General features: G+C 34.6%; 1 pseudogene; it reads right to left on the reverse strand.

The window, feature by feature from the left end:
- Positions 1 to 202: 202 nt before the first annotated feature.
- Positions 203 to 661, reverse strand: LOC113182700 (ubiquitin-ribosomal protein eS31 fusion protein pseudogene; annotated as a pseudogene).
- Between the last annotated feature and the right edge of the window lie 24,559 nt (positions 662 to 25,220).

The raw sequence follows: 25,220 nt of genomic DNA on the forward strand, positions 1-25,220 counted from the left end.
CTAACTTTTGTCTTGGTGAACTCCTGCTTTGGATCCCATCTGAGCAAGAAGAAACATCCCACCCAAGCCATGATTTACAAACATCTATGATGAATCTATCAAATGCCAGCCCTTGAACAAGGTAGCAAGGCAGAGTTCTTGCTCTGAAAAAGATCATGCTCTGGGATTGATTTTTAAATTTCATTTCATGTCTTTCATTAACTCATCTACAATGATTTTTTTCTGGTTGGTTCTAGCTATAAGCCAGACAGCATTTGCCATAATAATGTCTGTCATTGTGCCTGGACATAAAAACTCCAGCCCACTGAAGGACACTCTTACCAAAGGGGACTAATTTTGCCCCTTACATCCACCTTACAATATTTCAGGAAAGCCAACTTAACCTCGAATGTTTATTCTTCTGGGGAGTGCTAAATGACTTCTTCCTTTCCTTAACACTACTACCAAGTCTTAACATAAGATAAAGGGTGCATATCTTTTGAAAGTTGTAGTCAGACGAAGAACATTTATCTTCTAGTTGCTTACCAGCAAAGACCAGTTTGCTGATCAGGAAGAATTCTTTCCTTTTCCTGGATCCTGCCTTTATGTTGTCTTTGATATGTGATGGCTCAGCCTGGAGTATGATGGTGTTCCCATAAGAGTTTTCTCTGAAAGTCTGCATTATGTTGGTGGTTCCACTGAAGATAGTGGACCTGTGTTGGATGACTTCTGTTACAACTTCTGAATATACAGGACATATGGAAATCTCTGCTAGCTTTTGTCTTCTCTCTTTCCACCCTTGCAGGTTTCCTCCCACTTACCTTTTCACCTCATTTGCTATATTATCCAGGAATGTTTCTGACTCTTCCTTTCCCCATTCCCAAAGTGGTATGGAGCCCCTCCTGTATCCTCCCAAATCAAACTGAACTTTCTCCATTTTGTCACTTTTTTTGCCACAGTATTGTAATTGTGTCATTCCCTAGACTAGAAGCCTTTTGAGGACAGGAACAGATCTTCATCATTAATTCCAAGTCAGTATTAGCCACATAGGAGATGTCCAAAAAATACTTCCTGAGTGAATGGCTATGTATACACATAGAAATATATATTATGTGCAGTCAAAAAAGAGAGAGATAAATAAAAGAATTAATACAAAGAAAACATACCTCCAGGAAAAATGGAAAAAGCAAAGGTGCCACAAGCAGAATAATCTCCCTGCAGTATATTTCAATGATTGTTTTGCAGAAATTGTGCTAGTTCTACCTTTAAGAAACTTTGAGGTATTTCTAAGCCATTATCAATTTAATTTGTTGTATTTTCAGTATTGGTATTGACCATACTCATGAAATACTAATGAATAATAATTCATTTTGACATTTGTAGGCAAGTGTAATGGTTAGATAGGGTTCACAGATGTTAATCAGTAATTCTTGATAGTCATACCTCACCAAAGACTTCGAGGCCAGAGTGAATTGTTAATGCATCTACCAAGGTACAATCACAACTCTCAAAGTGAAATGTAGGCAGGTGTGTGAGTGTTATAGGAGTGTTTTATTATCTTATCATCCTACACTCCTATTTATGGCTTTAGTTTTTGCATGTCCTCATGGGAATTTTTTTCCCCAGGATGTACTTCTTATGTTTTTATTTTTTAAAATTTATTTTACTGAGTGTTTTAAATACTACTGACAAGACATTGGAAAACAAAAGTCACACTTTAATGGCTAAAGACTTTCCTACCTGTGATTTTGCCAAAGAATAATCCATTTTACCTCTTATTTATAATATTTTTTGGATAATATCTTACTTCTAACATTAAGTACTGGTATTTCTAATTTATTATTTTGGCATCATTTTTTTAAACTATGTTTTCCCCAGGCATGGTGATACATACCTATAAATTCAGATTCTCAGGAGGCTGAAGCAGGAGGATCACAAGTCTGAGGCCAGCCTGGGCAATTAAGTGAGACCCTGTCTCAAAATAAAATAAAAAGTGCTAGGGATGCACACTCTGCGGTTCAATCCCGAGTACTGAAAACAAAAAACAAACAACAACAACAACAAAAAACAAACAAACCCCCAAATAAACAAAACTACATTTTCTCTCCATGTCTCATACATATTTTCTATGAAAATTGAGTTTTGATTGGAAGCTATTAGAGTAAGCTAATGATAGAACATGAAACTTGCGAAAGAGTCAACTCTGAACTGTATAGAAATGACCATTTGTGGTACAAAGATAGCATTATTTTATATATGTAAACCCAAAGAAACCCAGAATACAAACACATGGGGTCATCCATAAATTCAATGACTACTGTTAGAATTGTGTATACACTTTTTCTATTTAACATATATTCTTGTAAATTTATTAACATAAATAGTAGCTATACCTCATAGGAGAAATGACCTAGATTCATTTCAAACAAATGTGGAATAAAACATTTAATTAAAGGAATTATCAGATGAAGAAATTAGGGAATATATATATATATATATATATATATATATATATATATATATATATATTTTAAAGAGGCAAGTATAATCTCAAAGAATTTAGAAAACATTTTTTTAAAGTGATTATTACTCAAATAACAAAATAGAAAGGTGGTTATCAGGGGTGGAGAATGGGGTTGGATAAATGGGGTATGTCAAAGGGTACAAACTTGACGTTATATGGGATAAATAATCTAATAGTAACCAGCATTCTGGAAATCAGTGTGAGGTCAGAGGACTGTAGTTAAAAGTATTGTATAGTATACTGGACATTTGCTAAAAGAGCAGATTTTAGTAATTGCAACACACACACAAAGTAACCATATGAGAGGATGGATATGTTAATTTGAGTTGAGTAATCATTTTTCTATATGTATGTGTATCAAAACACAATAACATCATGTCAAATACATTAAATACATATATGTACATATACATAAATAGAGAAAGAAAGAGAGGGAAGTTATTTAGAAGCTGCTATCCTGAAACTTTTGTTGCTAGTGGACATAAATTCACAACACTGAGAAATTATGTTGCTCATAATCCTGAAACTTTTTTGTTGCTAGTGGACATAAATTCACAACAATGAGAAATTATGTTGCTTTCAAACATAATTAAATGCAAAACAAATGTCTACTAAGCTTAAAATCAAAATTTTGTTTGGATATGTGAATAGTCCCAGGCTGAAGGTTTTTTATAACCATGATAGAAGAGATTTACAAAAAATGCCTAACAGAGAATAACATTGAATGAAATCATCTGAATCAATCACTTTAAAGATTTCAGTAAGTTTGATATTCAAATGCCAAATCTTATCAGACTTTTGTCTACTAGACAACAGTATTAGTCCTATCAATTGTAATTTCACTTATTCATAAAAGTGTTAGCTAGATAGCAACTACTTTATTTCCTTAATTTAAATATAGTATATTCTAAGTCAGTGTTTTTTTTTTTTTTTTCCTTATTGGAGAGTCACACTTATGCAGTGTGTGTATGTGTGTGGTACTGGGAATTGAACCTGGGTCCTCTAACCACTGGGCAACATCCCTGGACCTTTTTTGTGTTATTATTTCTTTTTAGTTATACATGACAATATAATCCATTTGGATAAAATTATACATGCATGGAATATATTTTATTCTAATTAGGGCCCCAGTCTTGCATATGTATGCAACAGTGGGTATCACTGTGGTGTATTCATACATGTACATAGGACAGTAAGACAGATTCTTTTCATTGTTTTTTTCTATTCCTATTCCCCCTCCCTTACCTTCATTCTGCTTTGTTTAATCCTCTGAACTTCTATTCCTCACATCCCTGAACCTTTTAACAATTTATTTATTTATTTATCTTTTTAATTTTGAGATAAGCGTTTCTCTAAGTTGCTGAGTATGGTCTCAAACGTGAGTCTTTTTTACTTGATAATCTCAATATGTTCTTGGTATATTCTAACTGTATACTCGGGCAAGTCAGGATGAATTATGCATCAGGATTATTATATTTGAAGACTTTTTCTAAGTACAGGGTGTGCTCACCCATTTTCAGAAATTTGGTGTAATATCCACTTTTTGAAAATTACATTAATGCTTATATTCATAGATTTTCTGCCTATAACTTTCTGGATTGACTATATTTTGCATGCCACAGAAACAACAAAAATTTTCTTGCTAATGACATTATTCTTGTAGCAAATTCTCTTCAGAGCTTTGAGTTTTGCAAATGATCATAATTAACTTATCACACCCATTTTATACCTCTGACATCTACAGAAAGTTTGTGTTTGGCTGTGATGCTTCCCTGAAAGCACTTGGCATTAGCCACAGGGCAGAGTACATCACTGTCAACAAAGGACTGTTGCAGAGGCCCCAGGGGAAGGCTGATGCCAGAGACATTGGTCCAGATTTTAATGGCGTTGCTTAAAGACCAGACCAATGGATTGACTCAGGATTTCCAGAACTTTAGTCAAGGAACAAATGGGTCCACGATGTCGCTAACTGAAGATTGAGTGGAACAAGAATTAATTACACAGGAGTGAATACACTGATTGAATACATTTGTGTTTTTTTGTTCAGAATATTGCTGATGTTTTGTGTTCTATGTTCTTGATATAAGGAACCCCTTTTGCTTTTTCCTATGACCTATAACAATTTTATATACTGTATTTGGTAAACAGAAATAAAATCTATATTTCCCCCCTTTTTCTTCCCTCTAGAAACCAAAAGCTCTTATTAAATAGTCTTATTTTCATGGCAACATACTTAAATATGCATACAGATTATTTTCCTTGTTATTAACAGGACATAAATAGAAATACTTATTATGCAACCAAGATCATGCTATGCTATGACTAATAATGCTGCTTTTTTAATCAGATATGAAGAGAGACTTAACAAACTGAGATTGACTTGATGGAGCAATCCTTACAAAATCCCCTAGAAGAACTTGCCCAATACCTGGCTAATAGGGCTTATAAGGCTTATAGGGTTCTTTCTTAGTCTTACTGTTGAGTAAAAAAGACTACTTTCTGGGGGAATCTTGAACTCAGGGTCAGAACTCAGAAAAGAAGAATTAATCCAAATATATACGTACTTCAAGTTAAATCTGATGCTGAACTTTTTGATTTGGCATTCTAGCCTCAAGAGGCATTCAAGAATCAAATCTAGAGTTCCTGATGATAACTTCCAACAGAATAAACTTATTAAAAAATATAGGGAAAATTACAATTCTTGCTGTACTTGTGAAAATAATCTGGCCAAATGCAATAAGACAGAGACCACATTATTTTACACTCAATAATAATTATATTTTTGAGATTATCTTTGATCAAAGAGAGTGACTGTAGAAAACATTTTTGTTTCAGTGGAAAGTTGTCGCACACCTCTTTGGGTTATCAGATTCAGAACAATAGAGTACTTATTTTTGACTTACTTCTCTACTGCTGAAAACCTGGTTTGGTTACCTACCTGATTTAGTCAGCTTTTTCATTGTTGTGAGCAAAAGACCTAACAAGAACAATTTTAGGAGGAAAAATTTATTTTGGGGCTCATGTTTTTGGAGGTCTCAGTTTATAGGTAGCCATTCCTCAAGGTGCAAGGTGAAGCAGAATATCACGGTGGAAGGGTGTAGAGGAGGAAAGAGGTCAGGATATGACGGTCAGAATCACAGAGAGCCTGGCGCAGTGGTGCACTTCTGTAATCCCAGCAGGTCGGGAGGCTGAGGCAGGAGGATCATGAGTTCAAAGCCAGCCTCAGCAAAAGCAAGGCACTAAGCAACTCAGTGAGACCCTGTCTCTAAGTAAAATTCAAAATATAGGGCTGGGGATGTGGCTCTGTGGTCAAGTTAAACCCCTGGTACCCCCCACCCCCAAAAAAAGGAAAAGAGAGAGAGAGAGAGAGAGAGAGAGAGAGAGAGAGAGAGAGAGAGAGAGAGAGAGTTTCTTTCATGGACAAAATATAAACCCCAAAGGCACACTCCCAATGACCCTTCTCTTCTAACCATGCTCAGCTAATTAATCCCCTGAGAGATTACACTAATTAAGTTAAGGCTCTCATAATCCAATCATTTCACCTCTAAACCTTTTTGCATTGTCTTACACAGGAAGTTTTTTGGTACACTACATATTTATTTTTTAAATGTTAATTCCATTTATTTATTTATTTTTGCATTACAATTCTTAATACACCATTGTAACATAATTTATCATATGTCTGATTATATATAAGGTATGTTGACACCAAATTCACATCTTCATATATATATATTTTGTATAATGATGAGGGTCTCCTTTCACCATCCATGCTATTCCCCTTCTCCCTCCTTTCCCCTCCCACCCCTATTCCCTATCTAGAGGTAATCTTCCTCCCTTGCTCTCCCTCCCAACCCCAGTTTGAGTCACCCCCCTTATATCAGAAAAGACATCTGGCATTTGTTTTTTTGGGATTCGCTAACTTCACTTAGCATAATCTTCTCTAATGCCATCCATTTCCCTGCAAATGCCATGATTTTATTCTTTTTTATTGTTGAGTAATATTCCATTGGGTATAAATGCCACATTTTTTAATCCATTCATCCACTGAAGGGCATCTAGGATGGCTCCACAGTTTAGCTATTGTGAATTGTGCTGCTAAAAACATTGATGTGGCTGTGTCCCTGTAATACGCTGTTTTTAGGTCCTTTGGGTATAGTCTGAGAAGAGGAATAGCTGGGTCAAATGGTGGTTCCATTCCCTGTTTTCTAAGGAATCTCCATACTGCTTTCCAATTTGGCTGCACCAATTTGCAGTCCCACCAGCAGTGTATGAGGATACACTACATATTTAAACCATAGCATTACCTGTGATTGGATTAGCTCTTGTTGCCTTGAACAAATTGTAAATCTTACCAAATTTTCAATTCTCCAACTTTCCTTGGATAATTGACTATTACCTTCCAAACTAAAGCTTTCCCTTTCTCTCAATTTGGCATCACTGAGAGCAAAAATCTACCTACCTGATTATCTTATGGAGACTTTGGGTTGCCTTGTAGCTAGCTGGCTTTTGAACATCATTATCTAAAGATCTGTGACTTGATATATATCTTGAAGGACTCATCATTACAGAATACCATATATGGACTTGATTTACTCTTGGATAAGTCACTGCCTAGGCCACTAAGTAAATGCAATGAAATACTCAGGTCTTGCATGTGAATTAACAAACACTGGACAGTATCACCAAGAACATCAATTTCTTAACTGTAAGAAACTCAACAAGAAATGCTGCATAATTAAAAGATTTTCATTTATTGAGTCTTGGAACCAATTGAACTAAAGACTCTCAGGATTCAACTCCTGGATTTTTAATCCACTCCTTTATATTAATATTACTTCTTTAAAGATGTCTAGCCTCCAGGACTCTTATACCAGTTATCCTTGCCACTACCTCTCAACAGGGATGTTAAGCAAAGTTTGCAAGAGACTGTTATTTTGGACTAGCCTTCTATACTGGGCACTAACAGACCAAACCAGAGCAGGGATTTGGTCACTGTGCTAAGTGTGACATCATCATACTGAACATTGAAACCAGCCAACTTCCTAAATTATAGGAGATTTCAGTCAACGTGAATCAGCAAAATAGAAACACAGAAGTCCCCTCTGTTTTAATCTTATAAGGAAAGTAAACTGAGGCAACGAATTCACTCATTGTTTTCTGTTTCTGCTTTCTACATTTCCTTTTATGCCTGTAAATCAAACTCCTCTGTTCAGATCATTGGAATGCTCATTCTATTTTAGAGAATCAACAGATGTCTGATTCTAAAATCAAAATAAAAAATCAGATCTTTAAACTTGTCGCAGTTGTGCTCTTTTGATTTTGTATATACCATACTAACAAGAATCCTCACAGTATGATTTCCTAGGCCCTAGTTCACTCAGGATCATCTAAGGGTCATCTTACTAAGGGTCATCTCCAGGTTGTTTGGCAATGAATAAAATTAATTAGTTTTAGACAAAAAGAGGAGGATGGACTAAAAAATGTTGACTTCATTCAGGCCTTGTGTTTCCAGAAAATATATAAAGTAAAGAAATTTCACCAGGTTTTCATTTTCTCAAATCTACCACTGTTTGGAGTTCTGAAAAACAATTTACTGAAGAGAATTATTGACCCCGTTTGACTTAGATAAGATTCACCACCCACTCTTCTTTGGGACTCCCATAAGACTTGCCAGTTACTTCCTTGTTCACCTGTGACAAGGCCAAACACAAACCTTTCACATTTTGCTTGAATCTGTTGACAAAGTCAGACACCTCTAGAGAAATGCCCAGTCTTCATCTCATGAATGGTTACCTAAGATTACAACTGCTAGTTTTCCCAGAAACTAGCTGGGCACAGAGATAAAACTGTCTTGCCTAAATAACAGACTTTTCTTGATTGCAAAACAATAAAGTGGTAAATTTCCATCTGTAACTTGTCTACTCTTTCCTGAAAATGTTTAAGGCAAAGACACTCATCAGAGACACCTCTGATCTTCTGATCTAGGAGAATCACCCATTTGCAATAGTCGAGAAAAATCATCTGCCTAATTTTCTGGTGCATCTTGTCTTAGACAGTATGAAGAGTGATCCCTGTGTGTCATGGAGAGTAGGTGCCAATAGGTGCCAGTGGAAGTTGCAATTCTTTTTTCTTGTCACTTTCCAGATAAATTAAAGAGAAAAATTAAAGAGATGGTTGAAGAACCATATTAATATTTTCTTTTAACATAATTTTTACTTCAGTGATATGGAAAGCAGGCAATTTTAAGTTTTTAAAAGTAGTTTATATTGCTTAGGTATAGTGACTTTACTTTTCTTCCAAACAAATAACTCTTTTTCTATTCTTACATACTACTTAGTTAGTGAATGTTTGTGCATTTTCAAAAATAGGCTGGTCACTCCGACTGAGTAGGGGAATTGGGGAAGCGAGAAATTCACATTGGCTGGGCATCCAGTAAGTGCTAGGCCTGCACTAGACATCTGCATTTATTTGCTCCTTTTAACCACCTGTGTAAGGTAGGTATTGTTTGCATTTTAAAGATAAGGAACTAAGGCTCAGAGATGTTAATATTCCACCCAGGATCACGTACTGAGTGACTGAGTGAGCTTTATGCTTTCTCAATATCTTACATACCTTCAGACCTACTTCTTTAGAAAGCAGTAAACATTTTGTGAATTTTAGAACTCACCCCTTAAAGCAAAGATAGAAGGTATCTATGCCTCCTACCCTTATAGTATGTATATTGTCAAAACCTATTAAATATTACAAAAGCTTCTCCTTGCCTTCTCCAACATCAGTCCGGGCTTGACTGTGCAAGTCCATGTCCCTCCTCCTCCCTCCTGCCCCCATGTTTCCCTTCTACTGTTCTGAAGGAGAGCTACTCCAGTCCTGCCAACATGTAGCCAAACATTTGGTTTATTTCTAACGCTGACACTTTCACTAAATAATAAATGGAGAGGAAAAAACAATTAGCTTTATATGCTAGTGGTGATTATAAACTGAGAAACTTCAAATATTTAACAGGGCCAGCAGTCTGGAAGTTAGAAACAGTTTCCCCAAATCAGCAAAATAAATAATTTTTCTTTATTTGTTTGAGCCCATAATAATTTTCCAACTCACTTCAGTGCTTGCTTCATGCAATCAGTCTTAACATAAAAAAAAAAAAAACCCAAAAAACAAAAAACAAAAAACTGTAATTCAATGACTCCTGGTTGTGTAGCCTGAAAATTTGTGTTCGGTGTGACCATTAGCTAGTTTATCTGACTTTAGACAAGACATTTTACCTTCTATCAGACACTATGTCTAATTTTCTTATAGACATTTATACGTTCTAAGAAAAAAAAGCTTTTAAGGTACTACAAATGCAGGCTTCTCAGCTTGGTAGAATGCTGCAGGAGAAAAGTAATCACCATAGATGTTTCATAATTAGGGAAGGAAAACCAATTTTGAAAAAATGGCAATACTTAAATAAGTTTAAAAAAATGTACAATTTCCAAAGTACTTATGTGATCTTTTTTAAATATTGAGAGAAAAGTATTTGTTTAAGTATAAATAGGCATACATAAATGTACAAAAGTAATTAATTTTTCTTCTTCTTTTAGAAATAAAATACAATTTAAGGAAATGCTGACACATGTTTCAGGAAGCTAGCTTGGGGTGCTCAGCGATATTAGATGCTCCTGGCGCCATCTAGTGAAATACACAAGTAATAGCATCCCTATTCCTGCCCACTTTACTGTGCTCTGAACAACTTTGACTTAAAGTAAGACGTTGTTCTGAGATACCAAGGAAAATCCTTGTATAACCATGATGTGACTTTAACATCATTTGAATAATGAGATATGGATCTCGCTGACCATTTAAATGTTACCTTTATCCTTGAAATGTTTATCAATCTCTGGTACAATATTCCCTTCAAATATATTTTGCATACCTTTCTAACTAAAGTTAATGGAAGACTAGATTGCATTATTGAGATTACAGTTTGAGCCATAATGCCTGTTGTAACCTCAAAATTAGATAGAATTTACTTTGACTCTTTGAAATTACTAACATTTCAATTATAAGTGTTGCATTCCTTTCTCATGAAAGAAAAAGATTGGATGTTTTCTTTTGAAAAAGAAATTCATGATATATATATATATATATATATATATATATATATATATATATATATATATATATAAAATTTCTATTTAGATGAAAGGCACATTAAAAAGGAGGATGAAGTTGGCCTTGAAGAGGTTGAAAAACATGAGGGGCAGAGGTGCTGAATGTAAAAATATTTAGTGTTTTGATTACTTATACCATAAAGATCTTTTCTCACAATGAGCTGTAGAAATAAAATATGCAAATTTACCTAAGACAAAAATGTATGTATGTTTAAAGTGCTTGAGTTCCTTCTTAGATAAGCTCAATCATAAATCAAGTGCAGGTGGCCGACTTTCAGATGTGGAAACAGCAGGGTATCTCCTGAGCATCAGAAATCATACAAAACAAATTCCATGATCCAAAATAGTTGCCAAGTGAGATGCTATCTTAGGCATTTATTCGTGGTCTACCATTTTATCGCAATGTAGCACTTCTTTCTGGTACTTGATCAGGTAAGGACATTATGCCCATAACTATATTGTGAATTTAAACATTTTCTTTTATTTTAGTAAAGGTACCTGAGAATGAGGTCAAATACATCTTTGTGAATTGGTAAAGCAACCCACTAAAAATAGAAATTTAAATAAAACTTTTTTCAGTTCAAACCCTTGCAATACTCATGGTTCATAAAAACGAACTGATGAACTAAAACATCCAAAGTGGGGGAAAAAACCCACAAAACAAAATGATGAGTTGGAAATAGGAATTTTTTTTTAAATTTATTTAAGTCAAAACTGTTAGTACTATTGAAATTCTTTCAGCTTCTCTTTATAGTTTTTAAAACTTCTAATTTGAATAAATAGAGCAATTTCCCTTTGGAAAAGGCTTGTCAACTGGTAAGTACATCATTTAATCGAAGGTCTGAATTTTACTTTACAAAGTTATGAAAGCCTTTGGAAAATTCCTTTGTCACTTTGAATCTCATATGTTTAGAAATTTTTTTATTTTTTATTTTTTGCTGACTAGAAGGTTTGCTTTCCAAAAATTGGGAATTAAGAAAATAAAAGAATTTCAGAATGAGTTACTAAATGGCAAAATTTGCATCCAAAGATGAAAATGATATAGATGTCCATTATCCTGAGAATGGCTTTGAAATTCGAGTTACTGTGTTGAGGATGGAATGGGAAGAGGCTACAAGGGGAGGCAGAAAGAAAATGCTCAGGATTCTCAGGTGAGCTTTACCTGGCGGCTGAGAGTCTTCTCAAGAGCAGCAATTTTGTTCTCATCAGTTATTAAAATGAGTGACTTAAGCTTGTGTCCTTTTATCAGGACCTTTTACAATGCAAGGATGGCTTAAGAATCATACCTGTACTTATGTTTTGTCACATGATAACAATGATAGTGTAGATATCATTTGTATTGCTTAAAAAGTTGATGATGGAGTAATATGATAAAACTTCTCATTTTCACACAGAGTAATGTTGATGAATATTAAAAAAAAAAAAAAGCTCCTAGACACAAATGTGACTGCAGAACTCACAGTCAAGACAAACTTCATAATTTGAGGTAATGTACCCAGTGTGGGATCAAAATGCAGGTCTCTTTGTTAAAATTATCAAGACTTTCAAGATGGCCTTAAAATAAATACAGGATTCTTTGTAGAGGAAAAGGCACACTCATACATTGCTGGTGGGTCTGTAAATTGGTGCAACAAATCTGGAAAGCAGAATGGAGATCTCTAAGGAGAAAACTTGGAATGGAACCACCATTTGACCCAGCTATCCTACTCCGAGGTCAATACCCAAAGGACTTAAAATTCGCATACTATAGTAACACAGCCACATCAATGTTTATTGAGAGTCAATTATCACCTTGCCAACTAAGTAAAAAAGACTCAATGCCCTAAAGTCATCCTGTGGATTCTTTGGAACAGTTAACGAAAACCTCAGCTAAATTGTGGAAGCAACCTAGATGCCTTTCAATAGATAAATTGGAAAGGAACTGTGTTATATATACACAATGGAATATTACTCAGCATTAAAAGAGAAAAAAATTATGGCATTTTCAGGGAAATGGATGGAGTAGAAGAATATCATGCTAAGCAAAGTAAGACAATCCCCCCAAAACCAAAGGCTTAATGTCCTCTCTGATAAGTGGATGCTAATCCACAATGGGTGGGGGCGGTTCATGGGATGAGTGGAGGAACTTTGGATAGGGCAAAGGGGAGGTGGGGAGGGGGAATGGGGGTAGGAAAGATGGTAGAATGAAATGGACATCATTACCCTAGGTACATGTATAATTGTATGAATGGTGTGACCCTACTCTGGGTACAACCAGAGAAGTAAAAAATTGTGCTCCATTTGTGTATAATGAATTGAAGAGCATTCTGTTGTCATGTATAACTGATTATAATAAATAAATAAATAAATAAACAGATAATAATAAAAAAAATAAGTGCAGTATTTTTCTGAGTGTGGCCCATGTGGCTACGCTGGTAGCATGCCCAAGAGGATGGCCTGGCTCACATGGTAACTAGTTACAAACTACTGGAGTGAGACTAGGGGAAAATATTTTGCTAACCTTGTCCTTTCAGTCAAACTTATTGGGGACCTCTGTGATGTTCCACTTAAAGGAGAAAATTAGAAAATTAGTCTTTCATGAAAGGAGGTGAATTTTCTCTTAAACCTACTTAAATTACAGTTTCGTGGTGTTTCAGTCAATGATGTACACTCCACAGAGTAGATCAATAAATTAGTTTCTGTCCCCCATCGGTCAGTAAAAGATGGGCCCTGTGAGACTGGGTGGTTAAAGAATCAGATTTCTGTGAAATGAAGCACAATGTTCCTGCTTCCATACAGCATTGATGAGAAGTTGCCCCTGAGTATTCCAAAAGCAGCGCCCAGCACCTGGTAGAACTCAGAAATTTTCCAGGGACAATTACATGCACCAAGTAATTGAGAGTCAATTATCACCTTGCCAACTAAGTAAAAAAAAAACTCAAACGCCCTAAAGTCATTCACTCCTGTGGGTTCTTTGGAACAGTTACCTAAAACCTCAGTTTCATAAAATAGATCTATCTTCTCAGTAAGCGTAAGAGTCAAATTCAATCATATCATTTTGACCATATTGAAAATAACAAGCTTTATTTAAAAAAAATATGGAGTGACTTCAGGTTTTTGTTTTATCTTTTAAATAAAAGAATTAAATGGTTTTAATATAAATCTTGAAAACCTTAACTGTTGTGGAATTATCCACGTGAATCTTTTTTGGAGTTCAAATATATATATCCATTAATGTCAGAAATGAATTGATATTGGGCAAAATTTGGTGGTACATATATTCTAAAGAGAAGGGTTTCTATCTGAGAAAGCAAAGATAAATAAAAAGAAACAATCAGAATATTACCATTATTAGTATAAAACAATATTTATTGAAGATTAATAGTTTTTTTAAGTGTGGAACAGGCTATGAAGTTTATTACAAGAGAGTTGAAAAGACTTGAGATAATTATTTAAGAATACCAGTGATTCTCTTAAGTGTGGCCCCTGAATCAGCAGCATCATAAGCCCTTAGAACTAAATTGACCTGTAAATTTTCTCCCTATCCCAAGACTATTGATCCAAATTCTCTGGAGATGGAGCCCAGCAATCTGTTTTAAGAAGTCCTCTATACTTACATGTATTGGTATCAATATTTCATGTCAAATGAGGGAGAATTTTAAATATTTTTCCAAGGTCTCTACATAATTTGGTCCTCTTCATTTCGATTATCAAATAATGCAAGAATCTATTCATTACTTCTCTTGTAGTTTTACCTTTTTTAAAATGAATTATTACTTTTGATATAGTCTGAATTTTTTTGGCTGATTTCACTTTGAATGACAGATTAATATATCTTGCTTTTGCTATTCATTTTTATGACCTTTGCATTACATTTATTTATTTATTTAATGAATAAAGGCATGAAAAGAAGTTCTCTTTCCCATATGAGAAAATAGGAAATGTGTCATTTATAAGTGGCTTTATTGAAACATCCCAAAATATCTATGCAAATTTCACTTAAAAAGGCATATTCTCAACCCAATTTCTACTTGGTTGAGCCTAAAATTTATCACATCTTAAAAGGGGTATGGTAGAGAGGAGGTCAGGGTAAAGATTTAAATTGCAGATGAAGTATTTTAATTTTGCAAATGCTACATACAACCATAGACCACATTGCTAAACCCATCCCTCTCCAGGTTTGTTATAGCTTTAATGGGGAGAAATGAACCAGGTGGAGGTATTCCAGAGCTGAGGAAGCTGCCAAGACTCATGTACCAGCCAGGCTTATCTAGAGAAACCACTTAACAATGTTTTCTCTGGCAACAGGAATCTTGCTGAAAAATCTATTTTATATTTTAAAAGTATTACCAGATATTCAACTGAACAACAGTGTAATTCAATTTAGGCATATTCTGTTAACCCAGTGAATTCAACAAGTCAACTTGTTGAATGACAGCAAACAAGTATACAATTTTAATCTAGGAAGACATTCAATTATATTTTCATCACTGCTTTTTTTGATTGAGGGAAAGAAAAACCTCAAATATCAAAGTACTATAAAACAAATTCACTTCATACACCAGAAAATATGCCAAGAGAGAAATTATGGAGTAAATCCTACCTGTCATTTCACTAATATAAGTACAGTGGAAAATCATCAAACCTTTCAAATTCAGTAGAGACCAGAAATTTTGGGAGACCAGAAAATTTCAGATCTCTGAGTGGTGGTGAAAGCTAGGTAAGCAGAGGAAGAGAAAGTAGGGAGGTTTAGTCAGTACTCATGTAGGATGGGGGTCTCAAGACCCAAGTGTAGATAAGCAATGAGTCACATTTTCCAGGGTCAGATTACAAGGTCACCTAGAGATGAAGGGTCTTGTTCTGTCTCTGTCACACCTCTGAATCACAAAACCAAAAGGTATTTAGAGAAAGACAGGAGAGCCCTGACCTTTTTAAACTTGGGAGGGGAGGAAGGAGAAAGGGGAGGCCAAAGCCGCCTTTTGAAGCAGATATCTAGCTTACCACCACATGCTCTTCACTGAGAGGTTTTATGATCTCTTTTTGGAATGGAGGAAGGATTGAAGGCAATGGATATTTTCAGGCAATAAATCTAATTGTAGCTGAGAACTAGAGAAAAAAATAAAGTTTTTTCTTCTTTTGAGAAAGTTATTTTAAAACTTTAAAAATAAAACTATTTTTTAATTTTTAAAATTTTTATTTTTTATTTTTTTGCCAATCCATCTGTCAGCCAGTCATTCAACACATACCCATGGAGCAGATACTATGGTGCCATACATTGTGCTAAATTCTGGATATAAAACAGAGTCCTGCACATAAAGAAACATACAGTTCACTAGAGGATGGATGTTTATAAATAAATAAGTGCTATAATGGGTGAGAATTGTTCATTTAGTTATCCGTACAAAGTACCATGAGAATATAAAGGAGTTGTCAAATGTGTGTGCATGTCTGCGTGTTGTGTGGAAATGTAGTCCTTTATAATGTGGCCTGAAAATCTTTGATTCCCTTCCTTTTGGGAGGTGTGCATGTCGGGGGGTCTATGTCCTCTCTTGAATCTGGGCAAACTTAAACCTGCTTAGAACAACAGAGAGTGGTGGAGATGAAGCTGACACTTCTGAGACAAGTTCATGAACAGGAACTGTCCAGCTGGTTCTTTTGGGATGCTCTTCTCCAGACATTCCCTTTCCTTATACTTTCACTCAGAGCCCAACAGATATGCAGGGAGAAGCCCAAGCCACTGGGAGAGGCCATTTGCAGGCATTCTGATTCCCAATGAAGCCATCCTCTGGCTTGCCAGCCCCATCTGCAGACATGTGAGTGAAGAAGATTGCAGATGATTGCAGCTGAGCCACTTGTGTGTCTCTTAACTGAGGTCTCAGTGATCATGGAACAGAAATAAGACATCTATGCTGTGGCTGGTTGAAATTTCTGTCACACAGAATCCATGAGCATTACGAAGTCATAGTTGTTCAAGGCCATTTACATTTGTGATGGTTCATTAGGCAGCAATAGATAATCAGAGCAGGAGAATTTCAGGCAAAGATTTATAAAACAGAGAGCACTTGAGATAAACATAATCACTGTTGGGAGCGCAGACTTTGGTATGAGAGCTAGGTGAAAATCCTGATTCTAAACTGAATTAGCTATGCCACTTATATAGTAGGTTTGCTGGAATTACTATGAGAGATCATGACTGCAAGCACTTCTTACAGTAATGACATAAAATAAGCAATCATTGCTTAACTTAAAAATGTAAGTAGAAGTAATGAAAAAACAACAACAAAATAAAGTTATACTTAGCATAGCATCTATCATTCCAGTATGGTAGCCATATGACCTGACTAACTCAATGATTTCATGTATTTCCATTGTGATATCCTTTCAATTTTAGCATATATCCTGGATTTTTATTTTATGTATTTTTAAAATGAAGTATTAATGGTAACATTAAAATCAACTGAGGTGGATTTGATACCTTTGTTTTGTCATTATAGCTTCTGGTGTGCAGTGTACAAAGTTCTTACTTAAACTTGCACTTTAGTCTAAAAGATGACCCCGTACCCATCTTTTCTCTTCTCTTCAAATGAAATACACAATTATCCTCTTTCTTTTAGGGACAGCATGAAAGATGCTAACTGATAAAACAAACTGTGATAGGATGTGAGTTACACGAGACAGATTAGCCCTAGAGTAAGGGTGATAAGGAAACTTATTTGAAGCTTTTGCCTATGCTGGCTACTTGGAATCTAAGCCTGGGGGACCATAAACTCTGCTTTAGTCTTTGAAGTGTACAACCGTGCAGAGTAGCCCCTCTGATACATTAAATAGAAACACAGGAAACTTTAAATTAAATGTGCACAAAGTAATTGGGAGAAATAGAGTCTGATCAGTCATTGGGTAGAGTGCATAAAAGTTGGCTGAGTGCTCTTACTATAGAGATTTTGTTGAGTGCTTTTACTACAGTGATTTTGTCATTTATTATACAAAGCATAACAATATTCACTTGCATGTCATACTTTTGTTAGCTTTTTGTGTTTTGAAGTAAATCCTTTTGACATCAATGAGCTCAAAAACAAAAACAAAACCAATAAAACAAAAACAAAGTATGTGTTTATTTAAAAAACCAAGCAATTTGATTTATATTTCTCAATAAAAATAAAGATGAACATATTAAGAACATGCAAGTTTTGAAGATGTTTACCATTCAACCCTGGGGGCTGACCATACAAACACCAAACAAAACAATATTCTTGAAGTGCATCCGCATCTAATTCAAAAGTGGGTAGTCATCTTAGGAATATTGTATATGACTTTTCCTTTAAACCAAATTAATCTCCTTTGAATTAGTTTACTCATTTCTGATTTCACTTGTACGAAAAAAATTAAACATAGTTATTAATGTGTTAGCTCCATTAGAACTTCAGAAACAGTTCAATAAATCTTTTCCATATCAGTGACATGAAATACTTCACATAGAAAGGTAAATTAATTAACATGGCTAAGTATTTTTTCTTTTTATTCAACTCAGGGAACCAATAAAAATCTTGGAATTTTTATTTAGTTGAAAGTGAAATATCTCACATTGTAGTGACTAGCATTGTAAATTAAATCAACCATTTAATATTGAAGAAAAAGTTATATATTTTACATATTGTGTTTATGAATAAAAATATTTATGGGTAGACAAGGTCATAGTAAAAACAATAATATCATAATTCAAGAAATTTATGAAGCATATATACTTGAAGCTATTGTCATGCATACTCAATTGCTTCTAGTTAAGCATCTATATTGTGCTAATCAAAATATATAGTTGCTGAAATTACACATATTTTATATAGACGCAATTCAGTAATTGAAGTATAAATTTTTTTGGTGATAAAGTGGATGTTGAATATAAACAATACATTATCATAGTAGTACCTGCTTTTTTCTCTATTGCCTATCCTTACTTAGGCTGATCAACCTTATAAACCTTCTTTAGTACTTTACAGTGGTAAAGTGGTGTTGAACTTTCAAAAGATGAATTTTCTAAGTATTTTTATGTTTTTCAAAATCAGCTAGAATGTTTAATCAAATTATTGCATGGAATGCTAACAATCTCAACATTTTTAATGTCAAAGTGTCAACAACTTTGCATTTTTAGGTAATTCCAATTACAGATTTAAGTTCTGTTAAGAGGAAGAATCACAATTTTGTCCTATAAAATAAATGCAAATAAACTCTACAAAATCAATGAGAAAGCACCAGATGTCATATACATTATGAAATTCTATGATTTCACTTTGTAATATCTTGACTTACAACAATTTTTGGACCAGAAGAATAAGAAGTTATACTTCATATATGTATAATGTGTCAAAATATATTTTCTATCATGTATAACTAATTAGAACAAATTAAAAAAATATTTTTATCTGTAGATAGACACACTATCTTTATTTATTTTTTTATATGGTCCTGAGAATTGAACCGAGGGCCTCATATGTTAGGCAAGTGCTCTACCACTGAGCCACAAATTAAAAAAAAAAAAGTCTCAGCATTGTCTTAAGAAAATACAATTTTTGGATGTAGTCTAATTTTTATTTTTATATTTCAAGCCACAATATTGGCTATTAGTTTCACCCAAGTATGTTTTCTTTATTTCAGATATTATATTTTCAGCTCTATATGTTCCAGTTGGGTCTTTTTTTTAAATTTTGAATTTCTTATGTCTTTCTTTAATGTCATCATGATTTCCTTTGCAAATAAAATGAAGTTATGATAACTGTTTTAATGTCTTGGTCTACTCATTTGATATTTGTGCCATTTCTGGTTCTGTTTCTATTGATTTAATTTTCTTTTCCTGTCTGGCAATTTTTGTTTGGATGCCATACATTATGAATTTTAACTCCCTCAGTGCTGAGTCCTCTTGATATTGTTCAACTTTGTTTTGAGGCTTAGTTTAGTTACTTAGAAACAGTGTGATCCTTTTGAAACTTCCTAGGCAGAGTTACCAGGGCAGCTATTAGTCTAAGATTAATTTTTATGCATGTTTTATGAGAAGTTCACACTTTGACTGATGGAAAACACACAAACAAACAAAAAAACCAAAAGTCTATTTCTGGCTCTACAAAAGCTCTGGAGATGGTTCTTATGACTTTCCCCTAATTTGAGGTAGTTTCCTCATATGCATGTGATGATTGGTACTTATCTAAAAACTTAATGGGAGCTTTCGGTAATTCTCTGGGGCTCTCTCCTTGTGTAGCTCTCTCTGCAGTTTTATCTGATACTCTGAACTGCAAATTTTATTTCCTTGGCTTCCCCAGATTCTCAACTGTCTTTTCAGATAAGTAACTCTGTCAGTTCTGGTTTGTGTTTCTTTCCCCTGGAAACTCTTTGGGTAGTAAACTTCCACAACCATAGCTTACTTTATTTGTTCTCTTCTCTTGAGAATCCCTGTTCTATGCTGATTATTGTCCAGTATCTGAAACCTTTGCATCAGTTTTTTTTAATTTATTTTTAATTTTTTATTTTTCATTTTAAAATTGCTTAAGGTGGGAGAGTAAATGAAGTTGCTATTACTTTATCAAACAGAAAGCCAAAGTCCCTGAAAATGACATGTGACTAGAATCACAACTTATGTCCTCTAATATAATTGCATTCACTGATCAATCAGTAGATAAATATCTTAAATATTATACAATTTTTACTATTTTGTTATCTTCTATTTTCAGTAGCATCCCAATTTAGGTGACAAAATATCTGGTAACTTGTCCCTGAGAAAGTAAAACCTCCAAAATACATAAGAGGATTCCAAGAAAAGCCTGGTCCAACGTGGCACTACAGCAAAAATTTATAATAGCATGCGATTTTTTTTTCATCTCATGAGCAAAGAATTCAGTTAAATATAAACTACTCAGTTTATTTCTCATAACAAATAGATGTTCTCCCTTAATTCTTCTTGTTTTGTTTTCTACCATGTCCCTTCTCCATATGTTTAACAGATATCTTTGAATATGTGTGAAACCTCATAAATACATAGTATTTTAGGTGCATTTTTTTCTTTTACTTATATTGAAGACATTGTACCCTACACTTAATTTTATTTCATACACTTTCTTTGTTTTGTTTTTAAAGATCCATTCTGGTTGCTATATGTTTATCTGATTCGTTGTTAATGGTTGTTACATAGTGCTCCACTGTGTGTATCCATCACATTTTATTATATGATATCCCAGAGATGGGCTCTCCACCTAAGCTCTCAGCTATGCAAACAAAATAATGATTCTCATTGCATGTGCTATGCTATGTGAGTTCCTCTATAATATAAATGTAGGAGTGGGATTTCTAAATTCTCTGACCACTACAAAATCACTGTTCTTCATGTTGATTTTAGAGTGTACTGCCTCTCAAAATGCAGTGGAACCTGTTTATCCATACAGTTCCCAGTATTTGGGGGTTTTATGCTGTATGTTTTGCCAGTCCAAGAGGTTTAATTTTGGGGGGGAATGGGTACCAAGGATTGAATTCAGAGACACTTGACCACTGATCCACATCTCCAGCCCTATGTTGTATTTTATTTAGAGACAGGATCTCACTGAGTTACTTAGTGCCTTGCCATTGCTGAGGCTGGCTTTGAACTCGTGAGCCTCCTGTTTCAGCTTCCCGAACAACTGGGACCATAGGCATGCACCACTGTGCTTAGCAAGAGGTTTAATTTTAATTATTCTAATTACCAGTGGGTTTAAATCTCTATCTAGTTTCCCTTCTTTTTATTATTGATTTATGTAAGTTTCTATGCATTTGAATATAAAAATCTTCTTACTGATTTAGACTTTGCTATATTCTCAGTTTTATGTTTTCCATTAATCTTGGCTAAACTAAATTTTGGTGTAATCAAACATGCCACTCTGTCATTTTATTGTTTTTAGTTTAAGATTTCTAATTTGGGAGCTCTTCTGAACTTTCGTTTCTTAATCTCTTGCATTTTCTTTAACATGCTTTCAATGTTAACTTTTCAGTTAAGTCTAACTCTTCTGATATTAACTTTTTAAAGTTAATTAATGTATTTATTCTAATTAGGTTTAAATGACAGCACAATGCATTTTGATTTATTGTACACAATTGCAGCACAACTTTTCATTTTTCTGGTTGTACATCATGTAGCATTGCACCATATGTGCTATCAAACATGTACCTAGGCTAATGACATCCATTCCAATCCACCATCTTTTCTGCCCCCATTCCCCAACACAACCCCACCCTCCCCTTTTCCCCATCAAAGTTCCTCCATTTTCCTCATGCCCCTCAGCACCCATTATGGATCAGCATCCACTTATCAGAGAGAACATTTGTTTTTTTGGGATTGGCTTACTTCGCCTAGCCTGATATTCTCCAACTCCATCCATTTACCTGCAATGTCATAATTTTATTGTTTTTAATGCCGAGTAATGTTCTATTGTGTATATACACCAAAGTTTCTTTATCCATTTTTCTATTTAAGGGCATCTAGGTTACTCCCACAATTTAGCTATTGTGAATTGAGCTGCTATTAACATTGATATGGTTGCATTACTATAATATGCTAATTTTAAGTCCTTTGGGTATAGACCAAGGAGTGGGATAGCTGGATCAAATGGTGGTTCCATTCCAAGTTTTCTAAGGAATCTCCATTCTGCTTTCCAGATTGGTTGCACCAATTTGCAGTCCTACCGGCAATGTATGAGTGTGCCTTTTCTGCCACATCCTTGCCAACATTTAAGGTTATTTGTATTCTTGATAACTGCCATTCTGACTGGTGTGAGATAGAATCTTAGAGTAATTTTGATTTGCATTTCTCTAATTATTATGGATGTTGAACATTTTTTCATATATTTGTTGATTGATTGCATATCTTCTTTTTTATTGATTTTATTATTTTTTAAATGCACGAAAATAGTGAAATGCATTACAATCCTTATTACACATATAGAACACAATGCATATCTTCTTCTGAGAAGTGTCTGTTCAGCTCTTTAGCCCATTTATTGATTAGGTTGTTTGTTTTTTGGTGTTAATTTTTTTTGAGTTCTTTATATATCCTGGAGATTAGTGCTCTATCAGATGGCAAACATTTGCTCCCAAAATGTAGGCCTCTCTGCACCTCATTGTTTCTTTTGCTGAGAAGAAGCTTTTTAGTTTGAGTCCATCCCACTTATTAATTCTTGATCAAGAGGGGTTCATTCCAGGGATGCAAGGTTGGTTCAACATGTGGAAATCAACAAATATAACTCATCATATTAATAGTGTTAGAGATAAGAATCATGATTATATCAATTGATGCAGAGAGAGCATTTGACAAAATACAGCACCCTTTCATGTTCAAAACACTAGAAAAACTAGGGATACTAGGAACATACCTCAACATTATAAAACCTACCTATGCTTTGCCCAAGGCCAACATCATTGTAAATGAATAAAAATTGGAAGCATTCCCTCTAAAAACTGGAACAAGACAGGGATGCTCTCTTTCACCACTTCCATTCAACATAGTCCTTGAAACTCCAGCCAGAGCAATTAGACGAAAAATAAAGGGATACGAATTAGAAAAGAATAACTCAAACCATCATTATTTGCTGATGACATAATTCTATACTTAGAGGATCCAAAAAACTCCACCAGAAAACTTCTGGAATTAATTAATGAATTCAGCAAAGTATCAGGATATAAAATTAATACTCATAAATCAAATGCATTTCTATACATCAGTGATGAATCCTCTGAAAGAGAAGTTAGGAGCACTACCCAATCACAATAGCCTCAAAAAAAAAAAAAGCCATAAAGTACATGGGAATCAATTTAACAAAAGAGGTGAAAGACCTCTACAATAAAAACTACAGAACACTAAAGAAAGAAATTGAAGAAGATCTTAGAAGATGGAAAGACCTCCCATAATTTTGGATAAGCAAAATTAATATTGTCAAAATGGCCATACTATCCAAAGTGCTAAACAAATCCAATGCAATTTCAATTAAAATGCCATCATCAATCCTTATAGAGATATAAAAAGAAATCATGAAATTCATCTAGAAAAATAAGAGACCCAGAATTGCCAAAGCAATCCTTAGCAAGAAGAGTGAAGCAGGGCATCACCATACCAGACCTTAAACTATACTACAAAGATATAGTAACAAAAACAGCATGGTATTGGCACCAAAATAGACATGTCAACCAATGGTACAGAATAGAAGTCACAGAGACAAAACCACATAAATACAATTATCTCATACTTGACAAAGTTGACAAAAACCATACAGTGGAGAAAAGATACCCTGTTCAACAAATGGTTCTGGGAAAACTGGAAATCTATATGTAGCAAAATGAACCTAAACCCCTATCTCTCACCATGCACAAAAGTCAACTCAAAGTGGATCAAGGACCTAGGAATTAGACCAAAGACCCTGCGCCTAATAGAGGAAAAAGTAGGTCCAAATCTTCATCATGTTGGATTAGGTCCCGACTTCCTTAACAAGACTCCTAAAATCCACGAAATAAAATCAAGAGTTAAAGAATTAGCTGACATTCACTTTTGAATTTATGCCTTACTCTATTCCACATGGTGAGCTCCTCTTCCCATTCAAACTTTATAAATATTTTCACACATTGCTAAGTTCAAAATGTGTCACATGTGTGAGGTGATATTTTAAACACAATAGTATTTTTAAATTAAGCAGTGATTATCTCTATAAATTAACAACATTTATACATTTCAGGTATGGTTTTTATATGTTTATAGATATTTGCACTTCTTGCTAGCCGGATGATCCTGTGAAACCTAAGAGCACAAAAATTGGTAGTGAGATTGTATTTGGCTACTAAAAGCCCCCAAATGTCAAAGATGATATGTTTCTGATTAACACAGGGAAAAGGCACAATAAAAAACAGCATTAAAATGCATCTCAGCCCAAGGCTGCTTTACCAGGAGGTGTATGAAGAGACTGGGAACAAGTTCCTTTTGCTTTTCCTCCACAGGCTTGTACTAGGATGCACTTGTTCTCTCCAGTCAGGAATGACCAACGAGTTCATACCACATCTTGGAACTAGGAAACCAACAGAATCAGAACTGGGCTTTTTCTATCTTGCTATTCACAGTTATTTTATTTTTTAGGTAACTAATGAAAGAGCCCTTTATAGGGTCTCCACAAGAACAGGCATAAATCATCAATCTCGCCATTTACCAAAGACAATGTTGACAAACATGTCACTTCACACCTATGGTAACAAAACAGCACTATCAATTAGACTTTGCCTGTCTTGACCAAGGGTCAATGCTGTGCACATACTTTAGTAAAACAGCTCAGCTGACCTTTGAGGAAACCTTCCCCAGATGACCTTAGCATTGTCCACCTGCAACCTCTTTCCCAACTCCACATCATGTAAAACAGAAACTGTCATGATACTAGAGAGAAATGGCAATGGGTGGTGCTATTAGGGTGTCTCAAGTGACCCATATGTTAGGATAGTGAGTCTGTCCTGAGTAGTCAGCTTACCGTCAGCGTATGTCTAAGGTTCAAGTTTGACCATGTGCCATCACCAAGTTTGTTCACAGCCACCTCTGCTTCTGC

This window comes from Urocitellus parryii, chromosome 3, assembly GCF_045843805.1.
Source record: "Urocitellus parryii isolate mUroPar1 chromosome 3, mUroPar1.hap1, whole genome shotgun sequence".
Classification (NCBI taxonomy): domain Eukaryota; kingdom Metazoa; phylum Chordata; class Mammalia; order Rodentia; family Sciuridae; genus Urocitellus; species Urocitellus parryii.